Genomic DNA, 18,812 nt, shown 5'->3' with positions numbered 1-18,812 from the left:
GGAGTAATGGTCTCAAGTTGCAGAGGGGGAGGTTTAGGTTGGACATTAGGAAAAACTTTTTCACTTGTAGGGTGGTGAAGAACTGGAATGGGTTACCTAGGGAGGTGGTGGAATCTCCTTCCTTGGAGGTTTTTTAGGTCAGGCTTGACAAAGCCCTGGCTGGGATGATTTAGTTGGGTTTGGTCCTGCTTTGAGCAGGGGGTTGGACTAGATGACCTCCGGAGGTCCCTTCCAACCCTGAGATTCTATGATTCTATGACATCTACTGATAAAATCTAATCCTTCCGAGTCTGGGGATATTCAATTCACAGGCCAAAAACTTGGTTAAACTGGAATCAATGTTTCAAAGGCCTGATTCTGACATATGCTAAGGCAGCTCTTCCTCAGTGTAAAGGAGACGCAGTATCAAAAGCGTTGCCAACATTCAGGATTTTATAATGAGTCTCATGAACATAAGAACGGCCATACTGGGTCAGACCAATAGTCCATCTAGCCCAGTATCCTGTCTTCTGACAGTGGCCAATGCCAAGTGTTTCAGAGGGAATGAACAGAACAGGGAATCATCAAGTGATCCATCCCTTGTCACCCATTCCCAGCTTCTGGCAAACAGAGGCTAGGGACACTTCAGAGCCTGATTTTGGTTTTGCCTGATATTTGGTGTGTTTGTTAAAGCCCCAGCTCCTGGAAGCATGTGACGAGGTGAGACACTTTGCTTTTGTTTCCTAAACAAAGGACGTTTCTTGGTTACAGAGAAAAACTATAAAAAGGTCTAAGCGCAACCTAAAGGGCTGAGAAGCCAGAAGGCAAATTGAAAGACCTCACCATTTATTATCTTTTTTATTTTTATGTCTCATAAAAGGCAGTTGCGTCATTTTGGAGGTCCTGACTCATGATTTTCTAAAGTTTGGGATTGGCAATCCTGTGCCACTGAGAACTCAGGCCTTAAATCTCTATCTGCTACCCCTGGAGAGCCCCTTAATTTAGTGCCATCATTTATTTAAAACAGCAGAGTTACTAGAAAGGGAAGTAGACAGAGAGGGCAAGGTGTGGGAATGCACATGGAGCTGGGCTGTGGGCCCAAGCAGCAAATGGGCTGTCATAGGTTTATTCCTCACTTTGAACTTTAGCGTCCACAAGATGGGGACCTGCATGGACTCCTCTAAACTTAAATCCTAGTTCGGCTATGGTACACTGCCACCAGCTAGAAATTCCAGTGTCTAGCACACTTCCTGTTCCCCCAAACTTTCCCTGGGGAACACAGATCCCAACTTCCTTGGATCTTAACACAAAGGGAAATAATCCATTCCCACCCCACCTTCTTCCCCCTCCCCTAGTCGTTGGGAGAGATACCTTGATTCAAACTCCTTGAATCAAACAAAGAGGGATTCCCTTTCCCCCCTTCCTTCCCCTGAGATTCCAAACAAGGGAAGAAATCAATTAGGTTCTAAAAAAGAAAAGATTTTATTAAAAGAAAGAAAGAAAGTACACTATCTCTGTAACACCAGGATGGAAAAAATTAAAGGGTCTAACTTATAAAACTGGAGAGACTTCCCCCCAACCCTCCTTTTCTCAGAATAATCAAAGTAACAGCAAACAGAAATAAAGATATTTCTCCAGCAAACACACAATTGCAAATGTAGAAATTAATTATGAGACTAATCTGCCTTTCTAATACTCACTATACTGAATAGAAGAAAATACTTCAGGAAACTTGGATAGCCTGGAAATGCATCTGGCCACTCTTAGATCCAAAGAGAGAACAAAAGACCCAGCAAAGAACACAGACAAAGACTTCCCTCCACAGAGATTTGAAATTATCCTGTCCCTTGATTGGTCCTCCGGTCAGGTGTTCCTCAGGTTACTGAGCTTGTTAACCCTTTCCAGGTAAAAGAGACCTTAACCCTTAACTATCTGTTTATGACATAAGCACAGAACCCCTGGATTAGGGGTGAAGTAAAGAGATAAATTAGAATGTTCATTTTTATATGAAGGTCCTTAGAGCCTTTGCTGGAGACAAGAGGCCTGAAAACAAACTGATCACTGCAAAGGCAGTACAGTCAGCACCACGTCATCCAAAATCTTGAGGTTGGCTGAAGGAAACACGAGGGTTTTCTTCTAAAAAATTACATTCTGGAGTGTTTGTTTGTTTCTGAGCTGCCAAGTTCTCAACTTTTTCTTCTCAACCATGAGAGCAAGAAACTGACCTTTGTTAAAGTGAGAGCTGAGATTGTCAGTTAATCACAGGATTCCAGGAGCTGGGGTGTTAAGAGGAACACCAGCTAGTGAAGGAGTCAGTGTGAAATCAGGAAAGTTTGTGACAATCCCAATGACATGTTTTTGTGAGTTGATGTGACAGGAAACAGCTTCACTTCTAGCGATTGCAGGTCCTTATCGGGCACCCATCACTGCACTGTCTGAGCACCTCACAAACACCAATGGCCTTAGCATCGTCATACTGCTGTGCAGAGACAACCCAGACCTGCCAATGGTGGGGGGGGGGGCCGCAGAGTGAGGGCTGCACCTTCAGCTGATGTTGCTAAACATGCTCAGTCTGTGTGAACATGGTTATTACAAACCAAGCATTAAATCTGGGGGACACATGACCCCATGTACCTCCCCCCCACCACATGCACACAGTGCTTCTTCTGCTGTGAGATGGGGAAGGGCTGTTTCCCGCATTTTAGAAGAGGGGAAATTCAGGCCCAGACAGAATAAGTGACTTACCTGACTTCACATAGATCAGGGAACGGAACCTGGGTTTGCTCAGGGTAACTTAGCACCTTCGCTACTGGGCAAACCTTTCCCTCTGCAGACAGAACCTGGGAGAAGAGGATAAGGAGACGGATGGACACGCCCAGACACAGAATTTGTCTGATAATCATCACCGACCCTCCCCACACTCCCTAGGCCAGTCTCTGCAATGTCAGGTGATAATGGTGATGTCACCAGTCCTCGATGTGGTCTTTCTCCTTGGCCCAATACTGACCCCATAATCACTGTGTGGACCAGTTCTGCTGAGGGGAAATACGAGCCAGTTTGGGCTTTGTCTGACTCTGGGCAGAGGAGTGTCAGGCCTGAGAGAAGGGACAATGGGGACTGCTCAGCACACAAAGCTGGATATGCTTAAGTCCACAGTTAGCAGCAATCTGCTCCTCTGCACGGGCTCTTTGCTGCTGGAGCTCCCCACAAATGTTTCCCACCAATGCATTTGCCGACACAGGTCTAGATTCTGACTCGGGTTGTACCATTGCTCCTTTGACCTCAGCAGTTAGCCAGTGTTTGGGGCCTTGCTAGGTTCTTCCATTGGCAGGAGAAATTGATTATAGGAGTCAGGTATTCCTTTGGTGCAATCTTTATTAGTTACAAACAATGTCCACACATTTCTGTGCCCTGAACATGGTACAAACAAACAGCAGCCGGCAGTTTCCTTACTCAGAACTCCACGTCTGCCTTTCCAGGGAACCCTGGGCCTGAACTGAGGGCAGAAGAGGTCTGGGTGGGGAGGCAGAAGGTCAGGCTGAGGTGCTGACCCTGGCTCTGTGTCTGCCTCCCCTCAGACCCAGGTGAAGGACAGGAAGTTGCAGAGCATGCTGGGAAGCCTGTGCCCTGCCCAGGTGGCACCACGTGGGGTCCCAGTGTCCCTTGGGGCAGGGAGTGGGCGGGAGTGTTGCGTAGGGAAGGGAAAGGGGCTGTCACTCACACCATGAGTGGCTGTCCCACATGTCCATCTGGACAGCCAGCTTGGCCTGCTGGAGGCTGTCCATGACCTTCTGGGCATGCTGCTCTGCGCTCTCGGCTCGCAGCTGCCGCAGAACCATGGACAGGTTCTGCAGCGAGACCTTGTTCTTCCACTGTGGGGGAAGACACGGAGCCAGGGTCAGCACCTCAGCCTGACCTTCTGCCTCCCCACCCACACCTCTTCTGCCCTCAGTTCAGCCCCCTCAGCTCGCCCAGCTGGTTCCAGGCCTCATCACCGCTGGGTCTAGCTTCACAGCCTTGGCCAGCAGCTCCTCAGCCTGGGGCCCGTAGTCAAGTGTGACGTTCAGATCCTTCCCCTTCAGCATCAGCACCCGGGCCTGGCCCTGGGAACAGCTGGAGACACAGAGCCATAAAGGGAGGGCACAGCCTGTGGCACAGCTCCCTTCCAGCCCAAGCTGGAGGGGACTGGCAGGCTCAGGACGGGGAAAGGAGCACAGGGCCTATCCCCTCTAGGGGGCACTGGCTGCAATCCAGCCCCAGGGAGGGACAATGGTTGGCTCAGTGGGGTAAGGAATGGGGCATGGGGCCTTTCCTCTCCAGGGGTGTCAGTTCTAATCGAGCCGCAGGGGGGCCCAGGTCTATCTCCCCCGTGGTGGGTGTCATGGAGGGGGAGAAGCCTCACCGGTGATCTTAATTAAAAATCCAATTCACAGTTTACAATGGAAGGAAACAGAGACTATATTAATTATATTGCCAGTGTGGGGCAGGAGCAGTGACTGCAGGTGGGGTGGGGGGGTCTCCTGTGCGGGGGGAGTGTCCCGCCAGAAAATGAAAGAGGCTGAGAAGGAAGGGCAGGCTCCGGGTCAGTCTGCCATGGCAGTAGTGAACTGGGGGGGCACTAGGACCCTGCGGTGGCAGTTGATGCAGGAAAGCAGCATGGAGCTTCATGAGAGAGACAGGGATGCTCTGGCCCAGGGGGAGGTGCGCAGAACCAGCAAGTGGGAGCCAGGGGACACTCAGGGGAGGTGTGTGGGGGCAGCAAGTGGGGGCCGGGGGAGGCACATGGGGGCAGCAGGCAGGGCCAAGAGAGAGACCCGGCCCCAAACATTGGTGGATCCGGGACCCCAGGCCCTCAAGATTACTGGAGCCCAGATATCACGGGCCCATACAACTTGCTACCCCTATCCCCATGGCCATGGCAGCATGGGATTGCTGGTGCTGCAGCATGTTCTCCAGGAACCCTCCAGCCTTCCATATCAGCTTTGCAGCATCAGAACTGCAGAGCCCAGATTAGAGCAAAGGAAACTCCCGTTTTCCACAGAATCCTTCCCTCAGGGCTGGCTAGGGTGACCAGATGTCCCTGTCCCTGTTTTTATAGGGACAGTCCCGTTTTGGGGACTTCTTCTTATATAGGCGCCAATTACCCCCACCCCCATCCCGTTTTTTCACAGTTGCTATCTGGTCACCCTAAGGCTGACGCATTGAGAGCAGAAATCTCTGTGGCAGTTAATGTTGCTCTAAACAAAGCTGCCAAAGGGTGTGCAGCTTCTTGACACACCATGTAAAGTGATCAGTTTGTAGGGAGGCACAAAGCCCTACACTGATTGCTCTGAGAGGATTCCTCCGAGCAGTTGGGAAAGTCAGGACCTTATTTCTTACCTCTTGTAACAGGGCAACAAGGGGTTAAGGAGCTGCTCTGGCCTCAGATGGCCCCACCCCAGCACACCTGGGGGCAGGGGAAGCAGACTGGGGGGAGGATTTAAAAGGGAACAGGAAAGCTCACTTGTGGGTAGACCTGGCAAGAGGTGGAGGGAGAGAGGCCATCTGGCTCTTTAGAAGCTCTGAGATCTGGAGAGAGGTCTCTGGATCCTCAGGATGTGCAGGTTAGGAGACATGTGGCTCCTGCCTACTCCACATAGGGGCACTGTTTGGGGGGGAGCAGGAGAGGGCTCTTGCTCCCCTCCGTGTTTCGGACCAGAGGTCTGCTCACAGCGCATGCCCTGGGCCCAGATGAAGCTCCTAGCTTCAGCACAGCTTGAGTGTGGAATGTGATAAGTTCTGTCTGTGCTGCTCCCAGCTTCCCCCTTTGAGCCTGGGAGTTTGTTTATAAACAGAGGCAGGGGGATCAAGATAACAAAAGGCTTGTCATTCAGTTACATTAAGGATCATTGGCTGATCCTGAAAGCATTGCCAGACACACCAGTTAAAAGATAAGAAACAAAGGGTAGGAATAAATAGTCTGTTTTCAGAATGGAGAGAGGTGAATAGTGTAGTCTCCCAAAGGTCTGTACTGGGACCACTGCTGTTCAGCATATTCAGCAATGATCTGGAAAAGGGATAAAGAGTGAGGTGGCAATACTTGCAGATGATATGAAATTACACAAGATAAAGTCCAAAACTGACTGCAAAGAGTTACAAAGGGATCTCACAAAAATGTGTGACTGGGCAACACAATGGCCAATGAAATTCAGTGTTGATAAATACGAAGTCATGCAAATGGCAAAATATAATCCCAATTATACATACAAAATGACAGGATCTAAATTAGCTGTTAGCCACCAAGAAAGGGATCTTGGAGTCATTTTGGATAGTTCTGTGAAAACACCTGCTTAATGTGCAGTGGTAATAAAAAACCCGAACAACATGTTGGGAATTATTAGGAAAGGGATAGATAATAAGTCAGAAAATACCACATTGTCCCTCTATAAATCCATGGTACACCCACATCTTGAATACTGCGTGAAGATCTGGTCACCCTATGTCAAAAAAGTACAGAGAAGGGCAACAGAAATGATTAGGCGTATGGAATAGCTTCTGTATGAGGAGAGATTAAAAAGACTGGGACTTTTCATATTGGAAAAGATATGACTAAGGGGGGATATGATAGACGTCTGTGAAATCATGAATTGTGTGGAGAAAGTAATTAGGAAATGTTAGTTATTCATATAAGAGAAGAACTAAGGGTGATCCAATGAAATTAATAGGCAGCAGATTTAAAACAAGCAAAAGAAGGTATTTCCTCACAATCAAGCCATGATACTCTTTGCCAGGGGATGTTGTGAAGGCCCAAACTGTAAGAGGGTTCAAAGAACTAGAGAAATTCCTGGAGAATAGGTCCCTCAATGGCTATTAGCCAGGATGGGCAGGGATGGAACACCATGTCCTGCATGTCCCTCGCCTCTGTTTGCCAGAAGCTAGGATTGGACAACTTGGTGATTGCGTGTTTTGTTCATTCCCTCTGAAGCACCCAGTATTGGTACTGTTTGAAGACAGGATACTGGACTATACGGACCATTGATCTGACCACTCTGATGTTCTTATATATAACCGAGCTGTATCTGCCCCCCACTGTAACCCACGAGACCCCATTCCCCTCCTAGAGCTGGGATAGAACCCAGGAGTCCTGGCAGGGTCTCTCTCTCTCTCCAGAGTTAGTAACAAAGTAAGAATATACATTAACATTGTAAGCAGTGTCCCTAAAGTGATTTTCCACAAGATGTCAGACCACGTTAGTATTACAGCGCAGTGGGTCTAATACTGATTTAATTTTCTTTCTTTTATAAAGGAATTAAATACAGGGCTCCTGTCAGCTAATTGCTAAGTTATCTGCCAAAACACTAGAGTTTTCAGGTGCTGAAATAGCCCCTGGAATCATGGTTAAATTACCCTCCCCGCCACCACCAACATTTGAAATGGTGCCCCTGAGTGCACAGTGCCCTACCGTGCTCCCCCATAAGAGCTGCATTAACAGGCAACTCTGCAAGTGACCCCCAGGCCTCTCGAGTTCCTTGGCCACATATATCCTGTCCGTATTCTGGTGTCTAATCCAGAAAAAGAGCTCCCCACTGCTCCCACCTGAGGGATGTGTTGGGTTGAGATCAGCTGGTCGAAGCAGGCAATAGGGACAGAATCTGAGACTTGAAGCTTCTAGAGTGACCTCTTACCTTTATAGACCTGCCCTTCAGTCATACCCAGCTGTTTTAAAGTTTAATGTGATAGTAAATAGACCCATTTGAAACCCTTCACCACACAAGACAAAGCCGGTAGGATTCCTCATTAACTATTTATTTCTCCTCCCCAGGCTCCCTATAGCCACCAGCCACCTTTGAGGTTTCCCTCTTCTCTCCTAGGCTCTGCTCACTTGATTGCAGCAGCTCAGCGGATGGTCCAGCTTTGCTCTTTTACTTCCATTCTTCACTTCTTTGGGTGCTGCATTTGCAACTGAGCAGCCTGATGGAAATACCTGAGTCCTCTGTCTCTGCAGGCAGGCCAAGCAGCCAGGGGGAGGTTAGCCTGAGCTGTCTGGAGTGGAGGCTTGGCCTATAGGGAGGGTTACCATATTTGAACTTTCAAAAAAGAGGACACTCCATGGGGTGGGGGGAGTGGTAATCCTGCCCCCTATCCACACCCTCCCACTTCCCGCCCCCTGACTGCCCCCCACAGAACCCCCAACCCATCCAACCCCTCATCCTGCTCCTTGTCCCCTGATCGCCCCCTCCCAGGACCCCTGCCCCTAACTGCCCCACGGGACCCCACCTCCTATCTAAGCCTCTCTTCTCCTTGTCCCTGACTACCCCCTCCATAGACCCCCACCTAACTGCCCCCTAGAACTCTACCCCTACCTGTCCCCTGACTGCCCCAAACCCTATCCACACCCTTGCCCCCAACAGACCCCCGGGACTCCCACACCTATCCAACCGCTCCCTGTCCCCTGACTGCCCCCACAGAACCCCCAACAGATCTAACCCTACCTCTTCCCTGTCCCTGATTACCCTCCCGAACCTCCGCCCCATCCAACCACCCCCCACCCCGCTCCCTGTCCCTTGACTGCCCCGACCCATCTCCATACCCTCGCCCCCTGACAGGCTCCCTCCACAGCCCCTGACCTATCCAATCTACCCTGCTCCCTGTCCCCAGATTGTCCCTTGGGACCCCATGCCCCTTCTCCAACCTCCCGGCCTCCTTACCATGCTGCCGGGTCATGGGCAGCCAGACTAGTGGTCAGAGGCAGAGTCCACACTCAGAAGACAGGAGTCGAGAGTCAGCTGGGTCAGGATACTGGAAGAGCAGAAGCAAAAGACCAAATTGTGTTCAGACCCTCAAATCAGATGAGTCACAGCAAGTCAGGATGCCAGGAAATCAAGCCTGGGGAGTGGGAGCAGGAACAGCTAACACATGGTCCAGAAGACAGGGGAGCTCGGGTGTTCAGACAGCTTCTCGTTCCTGCTCTTGGTTTAAGGAGGTCCCAGGGGCTGATTAGCTGCTCTGGGACTCTGCCAATAGGCCTCAGGGATGGAACCTCAAACTGGGTCTGGACTTTGTAAGTCCTAGGTAAGCAGTTTTTAGTAGGTTTCCAGGTGGCTTGCTGGAGTGTGGCTGCTCCCATGAACCCTGCAGACCTGGGTTAATGACCCATGGGTCATGACAGTGACTGATCTCTCCCCGCTCAAACCTCCTGCAGGAAACAGTCTCCAGGATCCCGGATACATCCTCTGAGAATTAAAAAGCAAAGTCATGATGACAACTAGGCTATGTAACAGGAGCCCCCTCTTTGTTGCAATAGCCTCAAGTGCCCAGAAGAGCAAACGGTTCTCACCTCCAGGAGATGCATGGGATCTTCCATCTAAGCCTCAATGGGACCCATGGTGCTTGGTTTGACGGGATGAGATCATCTGTCCCCACTGCCCTCTGAACTGGGCTGGCTGCAGCATACATCTGTGTAAGAGGCTGGGCCAGAGACTGGAAGAGAGATGTTACAATCAGGGTCCAGGCACCCCAGAAGTAGAACAGAGGGTCTGAAACCGAAAGGCAAAGCAATCAAAGCGGCGGATTCGACAGAGAATTTTTGTACCGTACAGGGACATCAAATAAGGTCTGTTAGGAAAGCTGAGATGTTAGTCTGGAAACTGCTAAGGCCAAGATTGTGACTCTTAAGATTCAGTTTTAGGCACTAAAAGTGTGTTTTGTTTTCTTTGTCTGTTTGAAATTTGTCTCTCTCTTGCTTAGTATCACTTAAATCTCTTCGTTGTCACTATGCTTCCCAAAGCACCTCAGTGTTGTATGTTTGAGTGAAGTGTGAGTCTCCAGCCTACCTAACAGGCTGAGCTGTGCCCTGTTTCTTTGAAGGTAGCGAATAATTTGTGAGTGGTGCTGGGCACAGAGTCCACGGGCAGGTCACCAGACATCTCCTGTGAAGCCCAAAGAGAACAAAGGAGCAGGAGAGATTCAGGCCCCACTGACCCATGTGAACTTCCCAAAGAAGAGGCTACACAGTGCTCCAGACACAGCCAGCAGGATCCCTCCCACAAGCTGGGCCATGTCCTTCCCCTCCCAGCCCCACAGCTTCTTCCCCACCCCAGCCTCAGTAACCCCTCCCATCTCCCTGGTCTCCCCACCCACGCTCCAATACCAGGCTGTTTCCATAATGGAAGCAGCTTTGTACCAGAGTTCACTCTTTCTAGCTGGGCTAGCAACCCCGTTGATAGTCACTCTTGCAGTTTGTTGGCTGGGAACTCAGCCATCCAGCCAGTTGACTGTCCTTTGGTCCACTCCTTCCTGGGTCACGCTCCTTCCAAACAAAGTCCAAAAATGTCTTGAACAGAAACTAGGCCTTCCACCCTCGTGGGGAGCTCTTCCTCAGCCTGATTTTGGCTTGATCTGCCCTTCTTGGGTTTCCATGGTCTTCTATGTCCCCTTCCTTACGGACGGTGGGAGAACCCAGCCCTACCCTGGACTCCAGGTTTTGGCTCAAGGCCGTATACTGAACAGCTAGGGCTGCTTCTGTACTTTTGCTGCTGTTTTCCCTTGTTTCCTCTCAGGTGGGGCTCACTTGGTCATCAGTTTGGCCTAATTCCAGGCTTTGCAGCCACAGGCCAAGCACCCTGTGAAATACTCTCCTCCTTAAAATCTGGCCCAACCCGGGGGCAAGTTCTACTCTTGTCCAATCTTCATCCCTCCCCATCTTGTCGCTGTCACTGGCTGTGCACTCGTACAGCCTCGTACTCACCAGAACTCAGAGGCATCCTTCTCTTCCTGCAGCTACTCATTCTCATTAACAACTGCTTGCAGAGCCTTGTTCTGAAGCCACTAGCTTCTTCTGTAGCCTTTTTTCTACTGCTGCTGCATCCCCCAAAACCTTTTCCATCAGTGTCTGAGCACACACCACTGCTCAACTCTTGTGCCTGATTCATCTCTGTGCCAACCATTTCATCCTTCACCTCCCTGCAGCACCCGACAGGTGTGTTGGAGGAGGGTCTGCAAGGTCCATGGCCATCCCTGCCATCTCCACCTAGCCTGCCTCATGTGTGTTTGTCCAAGAGGACACCTTCTGCTTTCTTTCTACTTTCTTGGGGCCCTGGCCCCTCCTTTTGCCACTCAGGAATTTCCTAGGCAGGCCGGGTCTTTCGATATGTCCTGCTTCTCTGCACCCAAACCAAAGAACTTTTGTTCCCATCTTGGCATTAGGCTATGCTTGTACACTTTCTCATGCCCTGCTTTCCTGAGCTAACCTTCCCAGCACAGCCCCAGCATGCTCTCCAAGTCTGCTCTTTTTGTCCATGGGCATAGCAGGTTGATTTCCCTTTGCAGGATCTCTCACAGGTATTGCTGTTGCTCCCTCAAGATTACCAGCTGCATCTGTGGCTCTGCCTGCACTTCCTTCTGCTTCTGTTGGGTTTCTAGGAGCTGTTGGAGAAACTTGAGCCCTGCTTTGGCTGCTTAACCAGTCCCTGGAACTCAAATGGGAAATCCCACTTGGGGGGACGGACCTTCCTTTCAGTAACCACGACTTCCATGAGCCCTCACAGATGACGGAGGGAATTCAGTCCTGCTGACTATGCCAATAATCAATGAATCTACTCATTGTTAGGTGCCCTCTGGTCCTCCATCAATGGTCACTCCAGCACCATGGCAGTCTCTCTGCCTGGTAATTCAACCCTCTGGCCGGCTCACCACCTTTAGTCCATGCTTCTGGGGCTCAGCTTGTCACACACTGAAAGTCCAAAGAGGTCTTCCCAGAGAAAAAAGTTCTTCTGCTCTCTCTGGGGCTCCACTGCTATCTACATACTACACAGACCACAGTGAGAGATTATGCCATACTCTATCAAAGCAGCATCCTATACAGCAAATAGGAAAACATCAAAAAAGAGCTCTCCAACCTGGAGACTCTCATCAATAACCAAACTTCCATACAAACGGACTTCACTAAAATAAGACAGAACCAGATTAACACGGCTACCCCTCTGATATCTCAGACACTTGGGGATCAGCCAGGGGGACAAGGAGCAGAGAGACACCCAGAGCCATAATCATCTATTAACTCAGCCACCCAGGGATTCTGCTTAGCCACGTAGCAATGGCGGCATGTAAGACACTCAAATCACAGCAACTAGCGAGGTTCCAATGTGGGACCTTTAGCACCAGCCTGTCCCACTGGGTGCTGGATGAGGAACTCTGAGCTGGAAATAAGGAGTGGGCTCTTGTCCTGTCTCCAGGAGGCATCCACTGCAGGGACCCCAGCCAGCCCCACTCCCTGAGCTGGGTCATGCCCTGCCACAAGTGTCCTTACCTCCCCCACCCTGGCTGTGTTCTTATAGCCCAGGAGCCTGCTGTCCTGGTGCCAGTCGTGGCACCACAGATCTTCTGCCTCGTGTATAGTCAGCCCTGGAAGAGAGAGAGAGACACACACACTTTGATCATTCTGGTTGCACTTTCTGTGTCTTTTCAATCCCATTGGTGTCTGCATAGTGGAATTGAGAACAGAGGCAGAGAGATACTTGTCCTCCAGCTGGGGTCAGGCTGAGAGAAATTGTCTGGGGTCCCATTATCCACCTGGGGTCACTCTCAGTCCCCTACTGGGTTCCGTGTCCCAGCGGGTTCCTTACCCCTCTGTTGGAGCAGCAGCTGGTACAGCTGGTAAGTCCCCTTCCTGGCCTGCTGGCTGATGTCCTTGTCTGGGTCACTGACAAACAGAGCCAGCTGTACCACGTGGTGACCCATCCTAGGGAACTCTGCTGAGATCTAATGGAAGGGAGAGGAGAGGGGACTCCATCAGCATTTTCCTGTCAGCTCCCTGTCCCCCCTGGGCCAGAAGGCTCCTTCCCCTTAGCCCCTCTGCAGGAGATGCTGGGGGAGAGGAGCCTTAGATAGACCCTTCATTTGCTCTGCTGCCAAGGGAGCCAGGAGCTGCTTTGGGATGCCAAGCAGGGGCTGGAGCATGGTCCCCTTAAAGGCCCAGGGACAACACTTAACCAGGACAAGAAGAACTTGACTCAAGCCTATCTCATTACCTGCTCTGACTCTGCCTCCCCATGAGGAACACTCCGAACCCACAGCCCCTGCAGCAGCAGATCCTACAGCCCGTTGGAGCCAGCCCGCCTACGCCTGGAGTCAGGAAGCTGCAAGCTGGGGTCAGAGGTCACTTACGTCAAACTCAGGGAGGGTGACTGCATATCTGAGCAGGGCCATGCTGCTCCTAATGGCCCTGGCTCTCTCCTGGGACACCCTGGACACGATCCAGAGGTTGACATGTTGTGGGGAAAGGAGGCAGGTCAGGATCAATGGGCGGGTGGTGCTTTGCAAATGACCCCCACCACCCCCAGTCCCAGGGGCCCAAGACATTATGCACAGGGGGGAATAGCTGAGTCATTGATCACAGAGCTTTAGAAGGGGATTCTTTCCCCCAGGATGCAGCTTGTATCCTGCAGGTCAAAACTTGTCAGGGTCTCTCTAGATTGGGACAAGGTTCGGTGTCGGGGCTGGTCCCATCCTCCCAGAACTCCTGATTCCTGAACAGTTCACCAGAAAGGAAACTGAACCCTCACCCTTCCCTGCTACTAAAATCCTTGGTGGGATGTAGGGAGTCACTGAGAGCACAATCCCCCCAGGAACTTCAGATCACATCAGAGAGAAGGGCTGATTCCCTGGGGTCCTCCTGTTTCTCTAGGAAGGAGCGTGTGCCTCTTCTCTGAGAACCAGCTCCAGAATCTCATGGGGTGTGTGTCTTAGGGAGGTGGGTTTTCAGATTCTCACTCCCCAAGTCAGCCAGGAGCCCTGTGGAACCAGGCAGAACTCTGGCTTGAAGTCCCAGCTCCTTCTTCTGTCCCTCAAGAAAGCACTACGTTGCATTGACCTCCCCAGCCAAGGACGCCCCACTGGGGACCCAGCTAGGAGGACAAAGTAGAAAATGGATCTTCCAGTTTCTCCTTACCAGTCCCCAAAAGGAGTTAAGGTAAAATTAATTCCCACCCCTCCTTATGGGGTTCACCTCCAAGATGTAGTGGAGCCTGTCTGTGTCTGGGGACTCTGCCAGCAGGTTCCCCAGCACGGCATCCAGGAGCTCTGGCATGACTTTGTGCAGAGCCTGCAAAGCATGGGTCAGAGTTAGGGAAACTGGGCCTACACCTGTCACAGGATGGGAAGAGGGGTCTCTGGGAAGCACTGGTGAGACTCCCAAACATATATCCTGGCCTCTCTCCTTCACATCCCACTACAGGCAATTAGCAAGGATTGATGACACCTGGATCTTTGATCCATGAGCTTAGCAGGTCTCTGCAGAGAGCCTTGTAGGCAGAAGAGTATGAAACAGTCAAGTAGCTATGGATGGAAGCTGGGCTGCTGGGCAAAACGGGGCATATGAAAGAAAGAAAGAAAGAAAGAAAGAAAGAAAGAAAGAAAGAAAGAAAGAAAGAAAGAAAGAAAGAAAGAATCCCCCAGGGAGGGGTAATCCTCTGGAGAGAAGGATCCAACCCTGCAGCTTGTTCCATCTCTGCCTACCCTACCCCTAAATCTGGATCTCCAGCAAATCAAGGGAGCAGGAAACAAGGACCACTCTGGAAGAGGAGGAGGATGGAGGAGGAGGATGTACCTGGATGTTGATGGTGTCCTTCTCCGTGCCCAGGGTGAAGATGGAGCGAAGGGCAGCTCGCAAGAGGTGGGTCTCTAGGTCTGGCTCAAGGGCAGGTTTCATGGTGCTGTTAAGAGAGAGGAGCTGGTATTAGACTGTGCAGTACGGGGGTGGGACTGTCGCCAACACGGACACGAAACCACAGGGATATAGGCACAGGCTGGCGAGAATGGAAACTGAGGCACTGAGCTAGGGAATGACAAGGCCAAGGTGTCACAGACAGACAGTGGCAGGACAGGAATAGCGCCTGTTCCCTGGAGCCTGCTGCCCCTCCTGTATCTGAGCCCGGGAGTGAGCCCCTGCCCAAGGCCCCTGCAATGTTAGTGGAGTGAAAAGAACAGCCCAGCCAGGAGAGAGTGAACCTTCCCGCCCCACCAGCTCTGCCAGAGGATCCACTCCTGGGAGGTGACCTGGGAGTGGGAGGGACAGTGACTCCCAGCCCTGGGCCTGAACAGCACTGGGGTTAGGGTAGCAAGGCGGGCAGGGGCTGTCTCGGTACCTGCAGTTGCCCACTGCAACCAGGGAGTTGGTGAGGATGGCGCTGGGTGGAGAGTCTTTAGGAAGCTCCTCAATGAGCTCCTGTGAGACGCGAAGGAGACAAAGGAGCGTGAGAGATTCGGGCCCTACTGACCCCTCCCAATGAGGAGATTACACAGCCAGTGCCCCACATGGCCAGCAGGATCCCCCACTACCTCCTGCTCCTCCCATTTCTTCCTGCCCATCAAATTTGTCCCCCTTCCAGGATTCCTGCCCAGCTCAGTCCGAATCCCCTTCTTTCCTCCTCCCTATCAAAACAGCCCCCATTCAGCACCATCCCAACTACCAAGCTGAGACCATGTGATTCTTTGTCCCCCAGTCTCAGCTGCCCTCCAGCCCCACAATTCCCCCACTGCCCAATCTCACAATTTCTCCTTCAGCCCCAGCAATCCCTGCCCTCTGCTACCTCCTCCCAGGGGCGGCTCTAGGAATTTTGCCACCCCAAGCACGTGCCTGCAGGAGGTCCGCCAAAGCCGCAGGACAAGCGGACCCTCCGCAGGCAAGCCGCGGAGGGCAGCCTGCCTGCTGCCCTCACGGAGCCGGCAGAGTGCCCCCTGTGGCTTGCCACCCCAAGCATGTGCTTGGCATGCTGGGGCCTGGAGCTGCCCCTGCCTCCTCCAACACCACCCAGCCCCCACCCATTAGCGTGGCGATACCCCTGCCAATCCCATGTCTCTCTCCTCCCTCCAGATGACATGTCTCACTCACCACAATCCTCTCCATCACAACCACTTTGCAGCAGCGCGGCTCCAGCATGTCCTGCCCTCTGTCCTGCCCAGCAAGACACGCGGGGTAGATGGCCTGCAGCAACATGAGCTGCTTCCCCTCATCCTGTACCCTCCAGGACTGGGGTATAGCGAGAGAGAACCTGTTAGCTAGGGACCTTCCTGCCCCACCCACACCAGCTCCAGGGCTCAGGCCTCAATGGGGGATTGTGGGGACCTGCCTAGTGTCCAAATCCCCCAGGACTCCTACACAAGCAGGATCAGGAACTGGGACAGTGCCTGTGGGGGGAGGAGACCTCGGCTGTTATGGGACAAACACCCCCATCTTGGGGGTCCCACATCATGGATGTAAAAGGGCCCCATTAGGGGTGGTGGATCATCAGGGACAAGCCCCTCGGCAGGGGGTGGGGATGCTGGGAAGGAACAGGACAATCTTGGTTCCAGCCCAGGTGGGGAACATTTGTACCTTTTCTCTGCACTGGAGCTGCTCTCTGATGATCTTGAGAGCAGCTTCATCTGTGGACATGTCCAGCCATTCCTCCTCCTCTGAATCCCTGGGGGTCTCTGCACAGGGAGAGAAGGGAACAGGGTGATGCCTGCTGCCACTTGTGGGAAGGACAGGGGCGTGGTGGGGAGAGCAGGATTAAAGACCCCCCCTTACCACCGCAGGCACCCAGGGGAGATCGGGCCCCACACCTCCCTCTCAGGGATGCCTTCAGCCTCCAACAGCTTCAGAAGCCCATAGCCGAGAGCCCCCCCTCCACTGTCCAGGACTCCATGGGAGGTGCCGACTCCCCCACCCCGGAGCACCAAGGGACAAAGTGGCAGCAGCTCTTGATGCCCCCACTCCCAGTTCCCCTTGCTGCAGGGGCAGCTGTGTGACTGCTGCTGGTGTCAGTGCGGTTCACGTGGCTCAGGCCAGACACCTGGGCTGGGGACACCCTCACATATCACTGGGAGAGTTTTTGGGCTCAGGGGGTTCACATCCCCGTCCTCACCCCTCCCCGAGCCCAGCCTGGCTCCTCACCTGGAACAAAGCAGCAGCGTCCATTGGCGTCGCTGCTGCCAGAGTCCCAGGCGCTGCTGCTGTCCCATGCTGAGCTGCTGGTGCTGGGACAGGGATCTTCCACCTCCTGGCCTGAGGGGGCTGGAAGTTCTTCAGTGGCTGGGCAGGGCGATGCCTCCTGCTGGGAATGAGGGCTTGGCTCCTGGGGCCGCTGCTGCCCACACAACAAGCCCCAGAGCTTCCCTGCCCGGCACCTCTCTTGGGCTGGGTCCTGTCTGCGAAACCGCATCCTGAGCCAGCTCCATCTGGCCTTGGTCAGGGCCTCTCCCAGCTTTGCGCCTGCGCCGGGAGCTGGATTTGTTTGCCAGAAGGCTGGGCACTTCCGCCTCCTCCTCACTCTCCAAGCCCAAGGCAGGCTGGAGAGGGTGGTGACCTGAGGAGTTACCCTGCCCAGCCAGCAGGCAGGGTGATGACACTAGAGCGATCGACTGGCTGTGAAAACAAGAGTCTGTCTTATTGCCAAGGGAGGGAGAAAGTCAGCCAGCAGCAGCAAGGTGCAGAACACTGCCCTAGTGTGGAGGTGACAACGGCGCCAGGATCCTGACATCCCAGCACTTTACACACCTTCCTGGAGCCTCCCAACGCCCCTGGGCTGTAGCCACAGGACCCCCACGCTACTGATGGCAAACGGGCCTCAGCTACCGGCTCAGGGTCACACCGAGTGTCAGAGCTATGGATGGACCCCTTCACTAACCAGTGCTGCACACTCCCTCCCACAGCTGGCAATTGCAACCCGGCCCTAATGTTTGATCCCCCTGCCTTTGAGAGGGAGCATCACTCCTGCTTCCATTGCTGCCTATTGATCTGTGGGACTGGGCAAGTTGCTCCCTTTCTCTATGGCTCTCTGGGATTCACATCCCTGAATGAGCTTTAAAAAAGACAAAGTTTGGCCCCAACTCTTTCTTGTTTCTCTACACCAGCCATTTTAGAAAAGTTTAGAATTCATGACGTTCACCACCTGGAAACGTCCCTTTCTCCTTCGCAGACAGCTTGATCATCCCTTCTCACCCAGGCCCTCTTCTGCCTGGAGTTAGAGATTTGACCCTATTCCCATTGCACCTACCCAAGGTGTCACACAGCAAAGCGGTGACAGAGCCAGAAAGAGAAGCCAACAGTCCTGACTCCTGTTCTAACTAACAGACAACAACCCCCACGGAGGCAAAAATAGAGCCCAGGAAATAAGGGGTGAAAATTTTTATGGAAACCCTTTTCTGTCAGAAAATCCATTCAGACTAAACCACTTTGTTTCTTGAAATCATAACAAGTAGGATGAAAATTCTTTGCAAACAAATATTTGTTTGCAAAACAAGAGCATCTCCTGTTTGTCATAGTGCATTAAACTGTCTCGTTGTACACAAAGAGGAGACACTGTGATCTAGAAAGTTAGATGAGATGCTTCAGTCTGAGCTAAGGAGTTGCTGCTCTTACAATTTCAAAAGAATAAAATACAAATAAAATAGAATATTATGTCATAATCTGATATGGCTCAATGTGATAGGACACATCCTATTCTGCACTGCTACCAGTGACAATGGATCCCCATCATCCACCCATCGTGAGGTAGGGTGGGAGAGGATTGTTATTTGTACTTGACAGAAGGAGAAACTAAGGCTGAGAAAGGAGCAGTGACTTGGCTTAGCTGATGCAGCCAGTCAGTAGCAGAGTTGCTCTCAAATGAGCTACAGACCAACAATTGTTCATAGGAATTATTCAGCAAGTATTTTAGAAGAATTGGGATGTTAGAGAGGATCGTAAACTGCTCTGAGACAATGAATGGAGAGCAGCATCAACACTGGTCAAACATATCACTGGTTGCGACTTATTTGCTTGGTCATAAAAGAGAACAACAAAGACCAGAGTTTCCTCCCTGTCAATATCCCCC

The 18,812-nt window shown here is 52.0% G+C and overlaps 1 protein-coding gene and 1 long non-coding RNA gene across 2 annotated transcripts in view; one reads left to right on the top strand and one right to left on the bottom strand.

The window, feature by feature from the left end:
- Positions 1–14,648, bottom strand: part of LOC120393138 — a 124,241-nt gene extending 109,593 nt beyond the window's left edge. Inside the window, exon 1 of the long non-coding RNA XR_005591919.1 lies at positions 14,564–14,648. This is a non-coding gene — a long non-coding RNA (uncharacterized LOC120393138). The remainder of the gene's footprint in view (positions 1–14,563) is intronic.
- LOC120393123 (zinc finger protein RFP-like) overlaps positions 1–18,812 on the top strand; it is a 209,827-nt gene that overhangs the window by 166,978 nt on the left and 24,037 nt on the right. The gene's annotated exons all lie outside the window — the stretch shown is intronic.

The sequence above is a fragment of the Mauremys reevesii genome, unplaced genomic scaffold (genome assembly GCF_016161935.1).
Source record: "Mauremys reevesii isolate NIE-2019 unplaced genomic scaffold, ASM1616193v1 Contig15, whole genome shotgun sequence".
Lineage (NCBI taxonomy): Eukaryota > Metazoa > Chordata > Testudines > Geoemydidae > Mauremys > Mauremys reevesii.
The sequence above is the reverse complement of the archived record's forward strand: the minus strand, read 5'-3'. Positions and strand labels throughout refer to the sequence as shown.